Source organism: Magnolia sinica, chromosome 6, assembly GCF_029962835.1.
Source record: "Magnolia sinica isolate HGM2019 chromosome 6, MsV1, whole genome shotgun sequence".
In the NCBI taxonomy this organism is placed as follows: domain Eukaryota; kingdom Viridiplantae; phylum Streptophyta; class Magnoliopsida; order Magnoliales; family Magnoliaceae; genus Magnolia; species Magnolia sinica.
The window spans coordinates 12,380,001-12,386,114 of NC_080578.1; positions in this window are offsets into that span (position 1 = coordinate 12,380,001).

Below are 6,114 nucleotides of genomic sequence, written 5' to 3' on the forward strand. Positions count from 1 at the left end.
GAGTGTTATTTCCTTTTGTCACATGAAAGCATGTGGTGGCCATTTTTCTGCTAAGAAAACCACTGCAAAAATCCTGCATTATGGTTTTTACTGGCCCACCATGTTTAAAGACACCCATGTTTTTTGTGTTGCTTGTGATAGATGTTAAAGGTTGGGAAGAGTGTCCAAACGCAACATGATGCATTTATCCCCAATTTTACCATTGGAGATTTTTTATTGTTGGGGTATTAATTTTATGGGCCCATTTCCATCTTCTTTTGGATTTCTTTATATATTGGTTAGTGTGGACTATGTTTCAAAGTAGATTGAGGCAGTTCCAAGTAAGACTAATGGCAACAAAGTGGTCATACGATTCCTCAAGGAAAATATTTTTTTTTTAGATTTGGAACTCCAAAGGCCATCATTAGTGATGGCGGGTCTTACTTTTGCAATAGGACATTTGAGGCTTTAATGAAGAAATATTGCATTAAACATAAAGTGAGCACCCCATACCACCCACAAATGAGTGAGCAAGTTGAGATTTCTAATCGAAAAATCAAACACATTTTAGAGAAAACTATAAGGCCAGATAGAAAGGATTGGTCCCTCAGACTATTTGACGCTTTATGGGCTTATAGGACTGCTTATAAAACCCCGATTGGAATGTCTACATATACATTGGTGTATGGGAAGGCTTGCCACTTGCCTGTGGAATTGGAATATAGAGCCTACTGGGCAATAAAGAAATTAAACTTTGATATGGACTAAGCAAGTGGACAAAAGAAATTAGAATTGAATGAATTAGAGGAGCTGAGGAGAGATTCCTATGAAAATTCTAAAATCTACAAAGAGAGGACCAAAGCTTTTCATGACAAAAATATCCTGAGGAAGAATTTTGAACCTCAGCAAAAGGTCCTATTGTACAATTCCTGTCTCCAGTTCTTTCTAGGAAAGTTAAGATCAAGATAGACAGGCCCCTTCATTGTGAAGAATGTTTATACTCATGGGGCTGTTGAAATTGAGAATCCACGTAATAGCAATGTATATAGAGTTAATGGTTAGAGATTGAAGCCTTATGTGGAAAACTTTCATTTGGGAGAGGAGTCCTTCCCTCTTCATGAGCCAAAATATTCAGATTAATGCTCCTAGTCTGACGGAGCATTTCAGTAGGATTTGTATCATATTATATTATTTTTAGTGTCACATAACAGGTAAAATTTTCATGGTAGGTACTATCCACCCTTTCTTTTATTTTTATTGTTCTCTGCATTACATTATCATTACATTGGGGACAATGTCGATTTTAAGATGGGTGGTGTGGATAATTAACTATGTGAAGGTTTTTTTTTTGGAGGGGTTTCAGTTTATTTTATTATTATTTTTATTTTTTTAGGTTTATAGGAAAAAAATTTTCAACATTTTCAAAATAATATTTTTATATACAAGAATGTAAACATGATATTTTGCGAATTCCAAAGGCAAAGTTAATACTTAGTCTAGGTTGATAGTAGTTAGAAATCTGATAACTGAAAATTATAGACTTGAGTTCAATTATCTAATCACTAGTTTAAAGTGAGTTGTAATTTGATGTACTGAATTTACAATACACCTTAGCTAACTAAGTGAGGAATATGATATGTGAACTAGAATAACAAATTTTGATTCAAACAAGGTTGAATGAACTAGTACCATTGATATATGATTAAAAGAGAGAATATTGACTGAAAAAAAATGATGGAAAAAGAAATTTTTATTATAAAGCATGAATGCAATTACCATAACAATCGTGTCAGTAATTTGAAGTAAGGATACCTAAGTATTCATTACTGTTACCATTACAAGTACGATACCTTATGTTATAAAGCAAACCCGATGAGAATCTTCATCTAAGGGTGATCTATAATAATGAGGATATAATGATAAAAGAAGAATGTCATGAAGAAAATGAAATAACTAGAGATTTCATATTCTTGGGATGATTGAAAGGAGTTAGGATATGGAACATGCATATTTTTCAAAGTTACACTAGTGTCACGGAGCACCTAAGGATATTGGATTATAACTATTTTAAATTTTGATTAGGTCTCTGAACCCAAGGATGTAATGGATTAGAAAATTGAGATTCTAACTAACTTCAGACTTAGGGTAAGTATTATTTTGTTTTGAAATTTATATGATGAATAGAGGCATAATTGTATAAATTTTCAAGTGTTGAACTATTTTTCATGTTTTCAATGTTTGTGGGTAACATTTCTGGAAACCCTCACGAGACTATAACTTGTCCATTAGGGGAAACCTAGGAGTTTAAAGGCTCATTGCATATGCTAAATGCAATCGAGATTACCTGCGAAAGTGGTGTAGTTAGAATTTTATTTTCATTTTAATTTTATTTCTAGAATTAATTTTTATTTTTATTTTTATTTGTCTTCGCTTATTTTGCTCAGGACTAGCAAAATGCTGATTGGGGGTGTGTTAAGACTCAAATATTGCATAATTTTTTCCAATTACATCTTGGTTTTATGAACATGAATCAGCTTAATGTTCTATTTAACTCATGTATGTGTTGCAAGGTAAATTTAAGAGCTTGGATTGAAAAAAGGTGTTAAAAAGTATAGATTTGATGCTCAAGAATCACTAAGGCAAGGGATGGATCTTAGGAGACCAAGATTGAAGAATTCACATGTCAAAGATGCAAGAAAACTAAGTGATGAATGAAGAAAATTGAAGATTTGAAGTGAAGAATCCTGAAATCGTCCTGAAAAAGTGTATTCTTAAGCTCTAAGGTCTATTTTGAAAAACTGTGCAGCAGAAAATCTATTTTAAATAAACTGTGCAGTGATAAGTCTATTTTGAAAAACTGCATATATTTGAGGTAGTTTCTAGGGTTTTTCAATTTTGTTTAAAAATTGGAGTTCCCTACTTATAAATAGGGCTTCCTAGGACATTCCTAAGCACCATTCAAGGCATCCCAAAGCAAAATTTAAGGTTTTTAAAGAGTTTTTTATTTTATTATAGTTTTATAAGTTTTTTTTTTAAATCTTTTCTATTTGCATTTATTTCTTTCTTCTTATTTTTTTCTTTCTTATTTTAATTATGTTTTCCAAACTTCCTTCTAGCCCAAGCTAGAAGGAAAGCAGATGAGTTTAATAATTATTTAAGATTATGATGATTGATTGTTTTAATGATGAGAAGAATGGTGTATGCATGTTATCTATTATTTAAGTTTTATTTTTTTATTATCTTGTGAGATCTATCTGTTTCCATCATATGAGATCCCCATTGATGGATAGGCTTACCCTAGATCAATCAGATTTCCTATATCGGAGAAGTTCTCAGCCTGTTATATTTCGTTGATTTTCATTATCTTATTGATATTGAATTCTTAAAATCACTGACGCTTGAGAATATATATCAATGGTGTAAATCCATGATTTTCTAATATTTTATATCACTTATTAAAATATTTAAACTGTTTTATTTTCCGATTAGGCTGACCATAGTGCTCAGATCCTAGTTGTGTTATCCAAGTCATCATGATTTTGGAATATTAACCTATGTGTGGAACTTTAAAGCTTTGGTGTTATTTTATTCAGTTGAATTACATCCATTTAAAAATTTCAGAATCAAATCATCAGTTTAGTTTTTATTACTTAGTTTGTTTTGCATTTGATTTTTTCCTTCTCACAATTCATCTCCCTGTGGAATCAACCATGTATTTACGGGATACTACTTACGAACCTCTACACTTGGAGGCAAACAATTATCGGGCAGCATGTTTTCAAAAGGGTAAAGGGATTAGGGTAACACACACACACACACACACACACACACACACACACACACACACACAACACAACTGAGTCGAGCTGAATTTCGATCCGAGCCGAGTCGAGCTGGGGTCAACTCGAGATCAGCTCGAACTCGTTTTCGAGCTGTACAAAACGGCTCGACTCGGATCAAACTCAGTTTCGAGTTGGGCTAAGTCAAGCGAGCTAACTGAGCTAGCTCGGTTCGTGTACACCCCTACTCCTAGCATTACATATAATAAAGATATATTATAGTTAAATAAGCCGAGCCTGAGTCAGGGACGACCTAAGCTTGGCTAAAATTATTCAAGCCTTTGTATTTTAGCCCGAGCCCATCCAATGAGCCAAAAACACACCTAAAACAAGCCAAATACTGGACCAGCCCAAAATCCCTTGACCCACCCGCCCCATCGACAGATCCAGCCCATTGACAACCCTATTTGCAGTCACGGTTAGCAGGCATGCAAGGGGATCATGTTAGTGAGACATGATGCATTTCGTAGCATGTGTGAAAGATGACCCTCCAAGAGGCTCTACAAAGCCTCTAGTAATGCTCGTGTGACACCCACTCTATACATAAGTTTCCTTAGCTCATGCTAGGTATAAAAAACAATTGAACCACATCATAAGAAACAATACGCCACCATTGAAACCTTTTTGGGGCTGCCATCTTGTTTATTTGCCATCTAACTTGCTAACAAAGTTATTTCAAGGATGAATGGAAAACACAACTATCAGCAGTGGTCCTTAAGAAAGTTTTAAGTGGTGGGCATTTCATCCCAAATGTTTCTCATGTGTGGCCCGCCTGGGTCTTGAATTTCCGTGATAATTGGTTGTACGTCCTTGCATAAAGGGGTAAAATTGATGGATGGAGTAAATGTAGCAAGGACATGACAATGGGCTCAATGGAGTTTAGGGTCATTAGGAATTTGTGTCCATTCAAGGTTGACCATAAGCATGCCTTGAACTAAAAAGGTTGGGCATATTCACTCATTAGGTGAAGTATACAACAAGGAGTTATTAGACACTAGAGTTGGGCATTGACTCGAGTCGAACTGAGTTAGGGTTGACCCAACTCGATCCGGTTTTCAAACAAGCTTGACCTGTACTCAAACCGACTCGATATCGAGTCCAGCAGGCCTAACTCGATCTGAGTCTGAGTCTGGCTTGTACTAATCCAAAATGAGTCCAACCCAGTCACAAGTACCGAGTCGGCACCGAGTCAAGTCAGCACTGAGTCGAGTCGGGTGCAGTGGGTATTCACAGGCTAAAATCACCACTCAAAGCCTAGATTCACTTGCCAAAATTGTAGCCTCTCCATCGGCTACCCGACATCTTAGATCTAAAATGTCACATTTGATTTTTGTACACACACACACGCGCGCGCGCGAGTCGAGTTTCGGACCGAGTCGAGTCAATACCGAGTTGGATTTCCGGTCAGAGTAAGTCGAGTTATTTGGTGACTCAAACTCGACTCAATTTGAGTTCAGATTGGATGAAGTCAACTCAATTCAGATCAACTCAGTCACCTGGTTCGGATCAAGTTGGATCTGAACAAGTTGGACGAGTCGAGTTTGCCGAGTCGGGTCATCCCATGCTTAGCTCTATTAGACACCTTGCATTTGAGTGTATTTGAGAGAATTTAGCTCCCAATCCATCATTGAGATAAATGGAATTGAAGATTTGTAATACATAAATTTGATGCCCTTTAAAATCACTCATTTTCTATGATTAGTGTGTTTAAAGTGATTTACTTTCTTCGATTCTCATTTTAAAGGCAGGAGAGCTGGATGTGTGACAAAGATCATATTAAGCTAAATCATTTGTATACATGCATGCTAATGATAAATTAAAATAATTTGGTAATTACCTGCACCACTAAAATTATATTAATAAAATGATTTAAATTGTTCAAATATTAACCATCTAAATGCATGATTAAAAATTGTTGATGGATCGGTCATCTGTGTTCTTTATGTTTGTGGCCACCCAAGCTCAGAATTTATTTATTTTTTGGCTATAGTATATTTTTTTCAATGCTTATTACCAACATTATGTATGTATACCAATTTAGGATATTAAAGCTGAATTGGTTAATTGTCATTGCCTTCTTACCAGCCGTAGGTTTTGCTTCTACAAATCTAGCCAAAAAAAAAAAACGAGCAAATGGAAATTTATTCTCTTAGGACATCTGATTAAACGGCTGCGATCACATACACGTGTTACACGTAGGTACGTGTGCGGCGAGGCCCCTACATCAATCTCACTCGCGCGAGTTCCGTAAGCGGATAAGTTCGGTTCGGGTTGCTATAAGAAACCAAGCCGAAGG